The 15,789-nt window shown below is 40.5% G+C and overlaps 1 long non-coding RNA gene across 1 annotated transcript in view; it reads left to right on the top strand.

The window, feature by feature from the left end:
- The window catches only part of LOC143844827 (uncharacterized), a 48,466-nt gene that overhangs the window by 17,857 nt on the left and 14,820 nt on the right, over positions 1-15,789 (top strand). The gene's annotated exons all lie outside the window — the stretch shown is intronic.

The raw sequence follows: 15,789 nt of genomic DNA, 5'->3' as shown, positions 1-15,789 counted from the left end.
GTGAGCTTCAATGTGGCAAATTAAGTTCAGTATAAGGTAATGTACATTGGGACAAAAAATCCCAACTTCAAGTATAGACTAATGAGATCTAAACTTGCTGGGACAGAGGGGGAAAAAGATCTTGGAGTCATAGTGGATAGTTCAATGCGTGCCAACCTAGAATACTGCAGTGATGGAAAAAGGAAAACTCTATGCTAACGATTATTAGGAAAGTAACTGAGAATAAAATGGCTGATCTTGTAAAACCCCTGCACAGATGTATGATGTGGCCTTCTTTGGAATACTGTGTACAGTTCTGGTCACTGCATCTCCAAAAGAACATATCAGAGCTGGAAAAAGTAGAGGAGGTAAATCAAGATGGTCATAGGGTTGGAACACCTTCTCTATGAGGAAGAAGCTGCCTAAGGAGGTGAGCTCCTCCTCACTGGCTGCCTTCAAGCAATGGCTGAATAGATAATTTTCATGGATGCTTTAGGCTAATCCTACATTGAACAAGGGGTTGGACTAGATGACCTGTATGGATCTTCCGAATACCGCCCTGGAATGGCTTGCTGGGAAGGCAATGTAGAAATTAAATAAATAAATATTATGATCCTATAAATCTGAAACTTTTCAGTTTAGAATAGAGATGACTAAGGGGTGCCATGACAGAGGTATCTAAAATTATACATGGGGTGCTTAAGCTCTTACAATGGATAACACTATATTCCAATTCCCTATTGCTGTTCTCCATTGTTTTTTTGAAGCTCGTAATCATGACCAGATATTCGCTGTAATGCTCCACAGATCTCACTGGTGAAGGAATTGATGTTGTTAATTTGGAACACTACATATTGGCCTGTTTCAAATTCACTCATGCCCATCTTTGTTGGCTATATCTTTTAATTTGCATAGTCATTACTGTTCCTTCCTAATGTTCAGTCTGCTCTAACCACTGACTTCTCTGCATCATGTAAGACTTTTCTTCCTTACTCCACTCTTTAAAAAATCTGATTTATTAGAGATGAATGGCTTTTTCTGCTTCTGGTCAAGCTATTGACATGATAATGAATGTGTTCCCTGTACTTCAGTATTGTCATTTCCCCATAAGAATTAAGAAAGGCAGATGTTTGGCAAATGTATAGTGGCAGTTTAATGACAGGTCAAATGTTAACATAATCCAGTGCCATTAACTGATCAGGGAGGTTGCTTCAGTGCTAAACTTCAGGTAAAGCACAAGCTAAGATATATTCAACAGTTGCTAGTCTTTCATTCTTTCTTTTCTTCTCATCTAACACTGCATTCCCCAAAATACTTTCCTGGGAAATAAGTCCCATTCAGAAAAATTAAGTAGGAGTCTGAGCAGACAAGTTTCTGGTAAATTATGGGATGCTAAATTTAACATATATAATATATGAAAACAGACACATAATTTCTGGTTTATTTACTGCATTTTTATCCTGACTTTCTTTCAAGGAACCCTGGTTGGCATATATTGTTTTCCCTTTCCCTTTTTATACTCAGAATAATCTGAGAGTAGGTAAATCCAGAATAAATGGCCATGAAATTAACATGAAGCTTCAGGTTATCCACAGATTTCCCTGGTCCTGTTTTAACACTTCGGCCACTGAACCACACTGGCATCTACCACTACTGTCACACCTTCAGAATGGCTGTACTGGAAGAAAACATATGCCCTTTCCCACATAGCAATAAACTAAAGGAAAACAGGGAAAGTTGTATTCTCCAATACCCTGCGAAGTTGTCTAGTTTGAAGTACTTCTTTCCTGAGGACAGTCAAAAGAGTTATTATACAGAGGAGCTGGCAGTTTGATGAAGGAAGGAGGAGGAGGAAGAGTTGGTTCTTATATGCCACTTTTCTCTACCCAAAGGAGTCTCAAAGTAGCTTACAATAACCCTTCCCTTTCCTCTCCCCACAACAGACATCCTGTGAGGTGGGTGAGGCTGAGAGAGCCCTGATATTATTGCTTGGTCAGAACAGCTTTATCAGTGCTGTGGCTAGCCCAAGGTCACCAAGCTGGCTGCATGTGGGGGAGCGGGGAATAAAACCCAGCTCACCAGACTGGAAGTCCACACTCCTAATCACTACACCAAACTGGCTGCAGCATAAGTGTAATATGGCTGATGATACCAGAAAACAACCAGAAAATTAAAAATCCTTGAACATCAGTAGAATTGTTTGTGAGAGGCTTCTGTGAGATTGGAAAGGAAAAATATTTACAGGGAAGAGAATAAGCATCCTAAGGAAATGAGACAGTCTTTTACATTGCAACAGAAAAGACAAGACATTCTTAGAGGGTTAGAATCAGAACAGAAATCAGATTCTGCCAGGTAGCTTGAAATCAATTTGGAGAAAAGAAACTGGAGAATTTTCTCTAAATAAAGCAGCCACATTTCCCGAATGGGAGGCATCCAAGGCATTGAGGCAACTTGCCAATCTCACACTATTCATAAGCCATTTAGAGGATGCTGCTTTTTAAAAAAATGCAATTTCGGATCCCAGCATTCCAGCCCTTCCAGAGGAAAATAAATGAGCTGCAAGAACACCAACAAGGCTATTGCTTTTATAGACGACATTTATTGCTCCAGTTTGTTCAATTGATTCTGGCATATTTCTCCTCCACTGGCAGAAGAACTTTTTGCATGAGCAGAAATCACCTGGCATTATAGAAATGTTCCTGCACCAGTGGAATTGACTGGCAGGATCCAATCCAATATTTGAACTGATGAGGCGAATTCTCTTTGATTGGTCTCTCTTTATGGCCTTAGTTTCTAATAATCTCTTCACTTTTAACTAGGGCTACTAAGGGTATGGGGACAAGGGAACAAAACTCCTGGAGCCCAGCTCAGCTGGAGGAACACCCCACACACACTCAGGGCCAGTGTCATGATACAGTCAGAATGCATCTTGATTTAATTTACTTCCAGTGCAGTCCTGCACTGCAGCCACTAGTGACTCTGGGCAGGTAGAGCATAGTATACAGCAGTAGTTCTGCTTTCTGTTCACTGTGATTTTCTGCCAAGTTGATTATGAGATGTAAGCACTTGCATGTTGTGCTGAACCCATCAACCAAGCCTGCACTGGAGCAAGGCAAGACCAGCCAGCACAACTCATGGCCAAGCTGCAGTCTCCTAACAAGGTTGTTGTTTCCAACAGACTGTTTCCCTCTTCTTTTCTTTCCACTCAGCTCTATAGTTCTTTCTGGGCAACTAGATTTTCTGTTTTAGTATACTGGAGAAAATAAAACAATCTTTCTTCTTTTCTTAATTTCTCTTCTTTTTAGCACTTTTATTCTCTTTTATTTTGTTATCTTCCTTTCATGATCCGCTATCATTTCTCTCTGCCCCTTCTAATCCATACTTTTATTTGTCAGTCTTGGTCTCAACTCCTTCTTATTCATAGAATCATAGAATCATAGAGTTGGAAGGGGCCATACAGGCCATCTAGTCCAACCCCCTGCTCAATGCAGGATCAGCCCTAAGCATTATTCCTTGGGTTGCTTCTTGGAATGTACTTAATAGTGGTGTAGCAGCAAAAGAGCCTCTTGTGGCGCAGAGTGGTAAGGCAGCGACATGCTATCTGAAGCTCTGCCCATGAGGCTGGGAGTTCAATCCCAGCAGCCGGCTCAAGGTTGACTCAGCCTTCCATCCTTCTGAGGTCGGTAAAATGAGTACCCAGCTTGCTGGGGGGTAAACGGTAATGACTGGGGAAGGCACTGGCAAACCATCCCATATTGAGTCTGCCATGAAAACGCTAGAGGGCGTCACCCCAAGGGTCAGACATGACCCGGTGCTTGCACTGGGGATACCTTTACCTTTACCTTTAGCAGCAAACGTTTGTTAAAAGAAAGAAGTGTTGGGGGTTAGTATATTCTCATGCTCTATCAAAGTAGTAAAAGAATGCTCTCTCTTTCCCCTTACAGGAATGGTAATGGAATGTTAATCTGCTTTAATGGTTACTCATATGGACCAGAAGTCAGAATTCCTCCCCCACCCCCCAATCATCAGATTTAATTAAGTTTAAACACTGTTTAGAGGTTATTGTAGTATTGGTGGAACATATAATATCCCTTTGTTAATGTTAGTTTGTTACTGTAGATATTATGCTTCATGTTATATGACAAATTACATAATCTTTAAAAATATGTCAGCAAAATCAGTCCCAATGATTCTAGTACTCACCAGCACCATAATCAATTTTCCCCTATTTCTGTTCAAGAGTAAACTTTAAGAGATTTCTTACTTATGAAAGGTTTATTATGATGTGGAGTTTTCTGTAACTATAGCCTACTTCATCAGATATAAGAAGTGTGTACTATATTGGTACACATATATATGTGTGTACAAGTATAAAACGCCCAAATAGACACATGATTCGTATCAAGGTCTTATGAGTAAGCAGGTGACATCTTTGTCTAGCGGCTCATGGTGGCTCTTGGCAGCCCTCCGTTTAATAACACAGACTTTGATTAAGAAAGTCTTGATGGTTCAAAATATTGGATTTTTACTAGAACTGGGTCTCCAAGTTTAAATTGTGTACTACCCTAATGGAAGAGTGAAGATTGTAAAACTGTACCTATGTGTTTTGACTTTTTATGTGATTCTGCAATTTATCCTCAGTATAATCCTAAACATCTCTACTCAGAATCCTATTAAAGTCTATTCCATTAGTGTCAGGAAGGTGTTGTTAGGATAATATAAATATAAATAATAAATAAATAACATTGGAACACTGGAACACAAGATAACTGGAACTCCAGATTCCAATGTAGTGCTTTTGGAGATTGCTCTGTTCCATGAGGATGTGATCATTTCTGGGATTTTTTTCTGTTTCTGTTTCTGCTGGTTTGTTGTCTTCTGGTGCAATTTTGGAGTGCTCTTGTGGGAGAAACTGGAGGTTACTTTGATAGATTAGTTTGAAGGTGTTAAGCATAGCATTTCCCCTTTTCTGCTGGTCACTGACTGTATTAATAACCTGTACTATGCTGAATTGATGGAGTGCAGAATAGAATGGAATTATTAGTTCTTGTGATCTAGATATCATGATGGTTAAATGCACTTATACAGGTAGCCTTGTCTAATATGGAGCCCACTTTTGAATAAGAGCCAGGAAACAATTAAAGTGTTGGTTTTTGGAATAATATTTCAGATTGTGGGCTCCATATTAGACACATATTCGTTGGAGCATCATCTTATAGAGTTTTTTTTTTACCACTCAGCAAACCCCAATGTTAATTTATTATATAATTTTTTAAAAATTATTCATTATTTAGAGTTATATGCCACTCTTCCCAGCAGGCTGGCCCAGGGCAGATAACAACAAAATAATGGCTACATAAAATCAAATAGTAGTACAGTTAATATTAATTAAAATCATTTAAAACTAAGTAGAACATTTTTTAAATTCCATTGCACAGCAATATCAAACATTTACCAAAGATTTCTTCATTTCTAGGGGGGAGTCCGTTACAAGAGAGGGCCAACTCCAAGATATCATTAGTTATTGGCCCCAACCAAATGCCTGGCAGAAGAGCTCTATTTTGCAGGCCCTTCAAAATTGAGTTAACTCTTGAAGGGCTTTTAGCTCTTCTGGGAGCTTATTCCACCAGGTGAGGGGCATGACAGAAAAGGCCCTGGCCCAAGTTGAGGCCAAATGCATTTATCAAGGGGCCAGGAATCACCAGCCTGTTTGTACTGGATGAATGCAGTGCCCTTCGGAGCAATATAGGCTCCTCAGCCCAGGCATTCCCTCAGCCCAGGCTGCATATGGCTTTAATGGTTAAAAACAGAAAGTTGAACCTGATCCATATTTCAATTGGAAGCCAATACAGCTGCATGAAGACAGGCCTGGTATGAACTCTTCATGATAATTTAATCTTTTACTTTTTCTTTAAATGGTATGTATTATACATGTATTAAAATATGAATTCATGATAGTTAAAAAATTGTTAGGAAAGTTTTTATGAACTTGGTAAACATATGAATGTTCTGCATTGCTTCACAGGTGATTACTCATTCAAGAATAATTATTGATATATGAGAAGAAAGATGGTGTAACATTGATTATATTATTCAATTAATATTATTAATTATAGATATATCATGTCAAGCATATTCATTTTGTTGTATATTTCATATTTTAGGGAATAGCCACTGAAAAAAAGGTCTTTACCTTGAAAATGTGTAATCTTAATCTGGACCCCATTTTGGTCCCCTTATATATTTAATTTCTTGAGATCACAGCTAATTGAACATGAGTTTGGAAGAATAATTTTTGTCTTAATGAATGGAGATATTGAAATATAAAAAACCACACTAAGAGAGATTAGAAAATAAATTTATTTTCTGCCTCTATTCTTTGGCTGAGGAACAAAGAAAGTGCAGGAAACCCTGCAAAAGCACTTTTTAAAAACCTGAGAACAGTGAACAGAATGCAAACTTGAATGCTGAAGGGAGGAAAATCCATGGAGAATAATGAATGTGGAGTGAAATGCAGAACCCCCCCATCCCCAAAAAAATTCCAACAGGAGCCATGAGGGAGGGCGGTATATACATATAATAAAATTTAAAAAAATGGTGAAAGCAAAGGAAAACACCAGTGCATAAGAGCCCTCTCTCTGTACTTTGTCCTTGGTATATCCTAAAGTTGAGATTTTTTTCATATTTTACAGCTTTGGGCCTTCCTTTGATGCTTTTATCTGTGTGTATTTGTTATATGCATATATATAATTTTAAAAAACAAACAGTATTAAAATATTTAAAACCAAAGGTGAAATATACATATAAAATATTAAAAACCCAATTAAAGCACAGCAAGGAAGGAGGGATAACTGAGGAAATGCCAATTACTGAGGAAATGAAAAAAAATCTTCACCCATGGGTGATACAATTCCAGAATTTTGTTGCCATAACCAAGAAGGACTTCCCTCAGATTGTCACCCACCTAATCTCAGAAAGCAGGTGCCACTGAAGCAGGTTCATGTATTGTAGTGGTTGCTAGTTCCTAAAGGAGCAGGTGGCCCTTCAGGTATGTGGATCCCAAGCTCTATAGGGCAGTGGTCCCCAACCTTTTTATCACCGGGGCCTGGTCAACGCTTGACAATTTTACTGAGGCCTGGGGGGGGGAGTAGTCTTTTGCCAAGGGACATCCCTGCTCCACTTACTTTCCCGCCAGCACCCCTGATTTCCCGCCACCCGCCTGGAGGGCAATGCCAGCAGCAGCTGCACAGTGCCACGCTGAGGGGGAGCCCCAGCCATGGCAGCCGCTGGAGAGCACCAAAGGTGAGCCAGCGGCAGAGTGGTAGGGCAGCCCCCGAGGCAGCAGCCGGGGAGGAGGACAAGGAGGAGCCGTGGCCTGGTACCAACTGATCCACGGACCGGTCCCGGTCCCCGGACCAAGAATTGGGGACCACTGCTATAGGGCTCTAAAAGTTAACCCCATCACCTTGAGTAGTGCTTGGAATCAGACAGGGAGCCTGTGTAGATGGGCTAAGGCTGAAGTGATAGAGTCCCTCCCACCCCTTCCAATCAACATCTTGGCTGCAACATTCTACACCAACTGACATTTCCAAACACTTTTCAAGGGCAGCCCCCTGTAGAGTGCACTACAGTGATATAATCTGGGGATTATCAGGGCATGTACTTTGGTGGCCAGAACTATCTGACCCTAGCTGGCTAACCAGTCAAAGTCAGTAAAAGCCACTCCTGCCCTCAGCAGCCACCCACTTACACAGCATGAAATGTTTCATAGCCTTTGGTACTATTTTTAACTTTTCTGCCTATATATATTTGCCAACTGAGGATAAGAGTTAATGCATCTGGTGATATAGGCTGCAGTCTTTAAAAATGTATATCACAATTAATCTCTTGGTACTGAAAAAGAATCAAAAGACTTCTTTTTGTTTTCTGCAGGCACAGATTAAAATTATATTATTATTAGCAATTATGCTATTGTTCTGTCATATTTCCTTTTCAACCTGATTTCTTCAGAAGAGTAATCTGAAGGCAATGATGCCAATAAGGCCCATTATGCACGGCCGCCGAAACGGCGATTTCAGGTCACATGGGAAACGCGGAGGGGGAAGACGCGACGCACACTGGTTATGCACGGGGCAGGGCACGGCGGCGGCAAAACCCAGAGTAACCGATTATGCACGCGGCGATCCAGGCGCCGCTTCTGGTTGCGCCCCGGTCACCCGGAAGCTGCGCTTTCTTCTGTGTTTCACTGACGCGGCTTTTTCGGCGGCATGCACCGAAGCTGCGGCCGGTTGCAGTCGGCTCCGTGCGTTATCGGTGATTTTAGTCGCCGCCATTCCACCCCGAATGTGCGTTATTTCCCCCGTGCATAATGGGTCCATGTGCCTACCCTATTCCTGTACAGTGAGTTTCTCCTCCTAATTAATTGAAGACCCAAAACATACTCTCTGCTCATATCCCTAAAATAATAGTGTATGGAAATAAGTCTGAAGCAGTGCACAAATAGAATCTGGCACCAAAGGAGAGGAACAGCATGAGAAAGAGCTACAAGAATAAGGCCAGGTGGCCTTTCAGGTTTGTATAAAAATACTGAAATGGTGGGAGGGTTTTTAAAAGGCTATTAATTTTCTCTTGTTATATTGTGTTTTATATTGTTGTAAGCTTCTGCGGGCCAGCTGTACTGGAAGCGGGAACATGACAGTAGAACAAATAGATAGATAGATAGATAGATAGATAGATAGATAGATAGATAGATAGATAGATAGATAGATAGATAGATAGATAGATAGATAGATAGATAGATAGATAGATAGATAAAATAAAGATTGATGCATGTAATGATTATAAATTGGGGAAATGTGTTAAATGTTCCCTGAAAATACCCCTTTCTCCTCTGGAATCAAAAACATTGATCCTAAAAGCAAACTTAATAATATTTTAGCACAGTACAAGTTCTAAAATTATAAGAACTTCCCCTTTTCTTGAATAAGAGGTTCACTGAACTTAGTGAATAATCCATTTGTTAAAGAATATTCAGCAATATCAGTTGACTGGTATTGTTTGCTTAAGAAGTGACTCAAAACAATACATTTGCTACCATCCATTTTCTTTACCATTCATTCTCTTCCATTTTTATTTTGGATCATTCTGCTCTGGTCACTGCTTCCCTAGGCAAAAAAGATCCCACCCTTTGTTTTGCTTGCCTTGGACCCAATTCTTTAAAAAAAACCCCACACATCTGGATAGCAAAACCGCAAAATTCCACACAAGTCCTGAAAGAATGCACAGCACGGAAGCTGTCTGATTTTTTTTTTTTTTTGCTACTGAGAGGAATTTTAAGTGTTTGCATACATAGTACCCAATGTGTTCAACATGAAATCATTTCAAAAGGTATGTTAATGAATCATATGCAATTGTTAACTATCAGCTAACTCTGAGACATGGTATGTTTAGTATTTCTAACTTGTACTCTGTATATTGTAAATGAGGATATGGAGGGAAGACTGGCTGTGGTTTCAAGGCCTTCATACATCCTCCCGCTTTTCTGCCCGTGTGCAGTTAATGCATGTCAGATCCTCAAGGTTGCTTCAACTGGTTTATAATATTGCATTTGACTTTTCTCCCTATTTGCTTGCCACAAAATATAACCAGCCGTTAAAATGTAGATAAGAGAAAGGTTGAGTACACTGTCCCAGGGGAGTTAAATAAACATGTGATTAGCTGCTATGGTGCCCAGTAAATCAATATTTTTTTCCTTAATATTTTACCTCGCACCTTATGTTTTCCCCTATAGCAGTAGGGGCAGTTATTCAACTCTAGTGTTGTAACCAGATGACAGAAGGTTCTGACATGAAAGCATCATTTTCACAAACCTTGGATTCATTCTTTGATCCATATGTGTTGAGAAGCAGGTTTTTGTGGATAAATTATCTGAACCAAAGGGTGGGCATTTTACAAACAATTTGCCCTCTGCATAATATTTTCCCCATTCTTATATTTTGGCTGTTTTTCACACTTATCAGTAAAAGGGCATGAAGTTGTTTGCAAAAGAGCAGGTGCTAGGGGAAAGGACTATGTTCCCACTAATGAGAAAATAGGATGGACATGTTGGTTTGCACATTCCAATCAGTATTTCTTTGAACACTGTTTCCACCCAGTGCCAATATTTGCATGACCTTTGCATGAAGTATTTTATTCTCTGGGGCTGTGCTTGCCAGGCAACGGGAAAAGGCTTTTCTTGCACATGCTGGATGGCAGGAAAAACTGTAGAGTCAGGGGGATGAGGTAGAAGCTCAGGCCTTGCCTCCTTCCCCATCATAGGCTGTCTAGGCCTAAAACTTCCATTCCCCTGACAGTAAAAACCAAGCACACAGAGAGAAATGATGTAAGACAGATCAGTAATGGGAAAGGATTAGATCATGACTTGGAACCCAATAAAACTTTCTGCAGACAGAAAGATTTCCTTTTACTGATGCCCTTTTACTGATAAGTGTGAAAAACAGCCAAAACATAAAGATTTCTGTTTGTGGACCCAAATATCCCCAACTCTCCCTCCCACTGCAACCCAAAATACCCAGAAAATGCTGACCCTGAGGGACAGGAGATCCCCCAAAAAAGGTCTGTGGTGGGAGGGGTGAATTGCCAAGAATACCTTCTCCCTTGCACACATTGAAATTTTAGGAAGGGCAAACCTGCACATGTATGCAAAAATTGCTGATTTTAGTTCTGAGTTATTTCATAAATCTTTATTGTATTAAAAAGCACTGTTGATGGGTGAGGGGAGAATCTTGTGTCCATTCATTCCCATTAGAAGTGGAATGAGTGGATAAAATTGGAGGACATGAGTTTGTTCTCTTTCTCTCTCTCTCTCTCTCAGACACACACACATATCAGTTCTTTTGTATATATCCCATTCCCTCCCCCAAGCAGGGACCCCAAATGACTCAGCCATGGGGTACGATAATTGGTAGAGAGACTTGTGAGAGCCCTACTATCAGCATTCCAGACTTGTCTGTGACATAGGACCTTTCTTCATGTCAGTGACCAACTCTGGAATGCTAATGAATGCACACCTGCATTACTTCACTAGCTCTGGGAAATAACATCATTCTGCCCAAAAATAGCAAATAGTACTATATGCTTCCAAGTTGGATGGTTTAGTTCCACAATGGTACAAGCCCTGTTTATAAATTAACTGGTGGGGAATGTGACAATCTTGTTACCTCCAGTCTTTTCCCACATTTTAAGAATAGATCTTATAGCTAATCAGATCTTATACCTTCATAAAAAGGTAAAATTGGTTTAAATCAGCTAGATAGCACCTGCATAGCAATGGTTGTTTGGTTCAAAATCTTAGTCATGGGGTGGAAGAATTGATGAGAGCCCTAATACCTGCATTCCAGGTTCTTCCATGATAAAAGGAATATTTGATTTGTTCAAAAGAATCTTCTGCACATTGAATTGTCAGCTCTAGGTTTATAAATACCTGGAGATTTTGGATGTGGAGCCTAGAGTGGGCAGTGTTTGAGGAGAGGAAGAATCTCTCTATGGTGGACATAGAGACCACCTTTCAAAACATCCATATTCTCCAGGACAACTGATCTCTGTATTCTGGAAATCAGAAGCAAAAGAAGATCTCCTGAACCAACCTAGAGGCTGGCAACCCTAGCCATACACATCAAATTACCCAAAATGTTTGGTTACCTTTGCGGGAGGTAGGGATAAAGGGATATTATGGATCCTGACCACATTAAACACATTGGTACTTCTCTAGATTCACTTGATAAGAGGTAAGCATGTGCTCAGTTTATTGACTGACATTGGTAGGGCATAAAGGTGATTAATGTTGGCTGGATTGTGCCTGTAACATTTTTACCAATGGAGATATAAGGAGAAACATACCTAGTGGCTTGATGTAGTGATTAAGAGCAGCAGCCTTTGATTCCTCTCTCCTCCACATGTAGCCAGCTGAGTGACCTTGGGCTAGTCACAGTTCTGTCAGAGACCTCTCAGTCCCATGTACTTCACAGGGTGTCTGTTATGGGGAGAGGAAGGGAAAGCAGTTTTAAATTGCTCTGAGGAAAAGCAGGGTATAAAAGCCATCTCTTCTTCCTCTACCTAGAGCACTTGCACATCGCTTCACAGTAAGTATCAAATGTGCTGTTGGCTTCCCGAGTTCCAGCCCATGAGTACAATCACACTGAGAAGGCTGATAGGGCATTTGGGCACTTAGGATTTATTTTTTCTTCTTTTTTTAGTGAAATATAATTAAAGTAAAGCAATGCACAACACAATCCTAAACAGAATTACACTGTTCCAAATCCAACAGGCTTAAAAAGGTTTAGCATTGTTTAAGATGGCACTGTCATGATATGAAATAGTTTGAATGGGTAGAGTGGTATTTTGTACTGACTTGCAAAGGATGCCTCAATGCATCTTAATACATACAGTCTCTTCCCAACACCACTATCCACACACTCAAGAGTTCTGGCTACAAGCCTGGCTTGATCCCATAGGAAGTAGCTCATCAGCTTGCTACTGTTTTCAGACATGTGTACTTATTTTTATTTATCATACATTTGAGTGACTGTTACACATCCTTAACTCTCATTGGGGTTGAGGTGAACTTTTATGCATGTTGCTAAGCTGCAGACTGATATCCCAGAAGAGCTGGTCAGAGCACACAGACTGAGATTAATCCTCTATTTGCAGCATTGTTTTCCTGTACAGTTATTTCAATTTCCCTGAACTCGCAAATGTCAGGTCTCCAACCGGATGGATCCTGTTCCATTCAGAGCTCCTTTGTAGCAGATTGTTAAACATGTGCAATAAATAAATTACAAGTCTACTTTTTCAGGAAATAATGTTTTTCTAAACACAAAACCATTGGTGTATTTCTGGTTTGCTTCACTCTCATCTTCAAGGTTAGAAAGAGTTCACTAGATCTCATCTTAACTCTTAACCTTTTTAGAATTTAGAATTCCAGAACACTAATATATACTCTCTCTTTTTTTAACTAGATGTATTTACAATGTAAATTTAGGCACTAGTGAACTACATCTTTTCAAAAGCGTATAGGGCCTATTTACTTTGGCAATGAAAATTTAATTGCTGTAATTTCCAAATTTTGCAACTTTTCCAGTGAGTGCTTATATGTGGGGAAAGGTGATTAATGTGACAGGCCTAGAAGAAGACAACACTCATGGTAGCAGAAATGAAATTATAAAGCAACTTCCCATATTTAAATAATAACAAGAAAGAGTTGTTCTACAAGCTTCTATGATGATATTCATACATGTTTAAGACCACCCATAAATTTTCTCAAGTACCTTTCTGAGCTTTCTATATTAGAACAGAATTAGTTGAGGAACTGTTTAAGACTTTAGATATTAAGAGTTTAGATATTAGGAGAAGCAGGGACAGTTTATGCACAGAGGACTCAGCCTTTATGTCATGCTGTACCCTGGTTTTTTTGCCTTGGGATGGCTCTCCTAATCTTTTCCCACATCTGAATGGGGGAGCCATTGCCCCACTTCCCCCCTTGTTTGCCCCTACAGTTGTGTCTGCATGCGATAGCCAACGGACAGGAAATGAAAACTACCCACCGTTTTTTCACTTATCAATCATCACATGGTAAAAATGCCCAATCATCTTCCAGCACTATTTTGTCACATTTGAGCACCCCCTCCAAGTCCAATTTTAAAAAAAATTACCACAATCACATTATAATGCAAAACCAAGGAGATACAAAACAACCTAGGAGATACAAAAGGATGAACTGCTTTACTGTGCCATTTCCCCACACACACATGCGCACATACACTCAGACTGTCCATAGTCTCACCAAACCCAAGTATGAAGTTGAATCCTAAATAAAAAGGAGAAAGGGAAGGGGAAGGGGAAGGGGAAGGGGAAGGGGAAGGGGAAGGGGAAGGGGAAGGGGAAGGGGAAGGGGAAGGGGAAGGGGAAGGGGAAAGAAAGAAAGAAAGAAAGAAAGAAAGAAAGAAAGAAAGAAAGAAAGAAAGAAAGAAAGAAAGAAAGAAAGAAAGAAAGAAAGAAAGAAAGAAAGAAAGAAAGAAAGAAAGAAAGAAAGAAAGAAAGAAAGAAAGAAGCCAACCAAACATGGGGCTGGGTTAGAGGTTTTACTATTTTGTTATATTGGAATTGCATTGCAACACAATCAGCCATGCTTAAAAAAAAAAAAAAAGGCCGGGGATGGTTGCAAATGTAGATAATAGAAGTGGTGCCGGGGATGACACTGGTTGTCCAAAATAGCACAATGGTTACTAATTGTTATCACTACAGTTTTGCCGTTATGCACAACGTCGTTGACAATCTGCAACCAATCCGCAAAAAGCGCTTCATTGTAGCGCTTTCAGGGAAATCCCAAAAAGTGGATTCACCCTCCGAAAAGCGCTACACTCCTGCAACCAATCTGCAACACTAGCGGGAAAGTTCTGTGCGTTACCATTGTTGCGGTTTCTGCAAAGTCTCTCTCCTCTGATCTTCTGGCGAAGCGATCGCCATTTTTTTTTCTCCGAGCGAGCGGAGATCAACGCACCGGCAAGCCTTCGTTTACCCAGTGAGGCTTCCCCGGCTGCAGTCCCTCTGTTTAAAGTCACTAAGCACAAGCAACAAAGAAGCCTATTTGCTGGTTTATTTTCCCTTTATTTTTCACACTGTTTTCGGCCGAAAATCGCACCCGTGAGGGGGGGGATTCTTTTTTTTCACTCGGGGGGAGCGTGGCAACGATGAAACGGCAGCTCAAACACCACCTGCTAGCTGGATGGGTCTCTCCGTTGCAACGAATCAACGCAGATTCGTTGCAACGGGTGTGTGTGTGTTTTTTTTAAACCCTTCCTTAAAGGGAAAGGGGCTGTTTGGGAGCATAATAACGGCCTCCCATTGGCTGCTTGACGGCCAGGGGTGGGACGAGCCCGGCAATAGCGCTTCCTGGCTAGCGATTTTTGCCGAGACCGGAACCCTGTGGGATATGATAGAAATGCAACTGGATTCTACTGCAAAGGTAGGTATGCATAACGACGAATTCCACTATTTAAAATGGCGATTTTTCGTCCCGCAAACAATTTGCAACATGGATCCCGGTGCGGAATGGCCCCCAGTGTTTCCCTGTTTCTGCATGGCCCAGGCCCAGCATACATCCCATTGGATCCCACATCAAAAACTGGAACTTAGATTTCTGAGCATTCCCTTGAGGGGGCAAGTTAGGACAGCCCCAAGACCACCCCTGAAGGGACCCCATTCCATTTGGAATGGAGGAAAAATGGACACAAACAAATGGAAAATAGAGCTTAATTGTAAGGTAACCAGATTGTCCCACTTTTGGAGGGACATCTGGGGGCACCTTGCAAATTGTACTTATGTTACAATTAAAAATATATATATTACAATACTATTTTTGCATTCTGTGCATTCTATGAAACTTTTTGTTGCTCCATATAGACCAAATTTTAAATTAAGACCCCCCCCCAGTCAATGGTGTCCCGCTTTACCAATGTTAAAATCCGGTCACCTTACTTAATTGGCTGTGCAGAAACAGTCCTGGAGGTGCCTTTTGTAATTCCACTTTCCTATGCTGGTCAATCTTATCCAAAATAGAAATGTCAAATTTTATCATCATATATTAAAATCTCCCAGTGAAATGTCCTACCAGATTTATGGAATCGGGTTATGGATATGTAATGCTGGCTTCCAAAATCCTAAGAGAATATTTAAGCATTATCCAGGGAGGGACTAGAACAAAGTATCAGTAAGAAAGGGACCAATTGGCACCTCACATTTATTGCTTTGAGA

This window comes from Paroedura picta, chromosome 1 (genome assembly GCF_049243985.1).
Source record: "Paroedura picta isolate Pp20150507F chromosome 1, Ppicta_v3.0, whole genome shotgun sequence".
NCBI classification, from domain to species: domain Eukaryota; kingdom Metazoa; phylum Chordata; class Lepidosauria; order Squamata; family Gekkonidae; genus Paroedura; species Paroedura picta.
The sequence above is the reverse complement of the archived record's forward strand: the minus strand, read 5'-3'. Positions and strand labels throughout refer to the sequence as shown.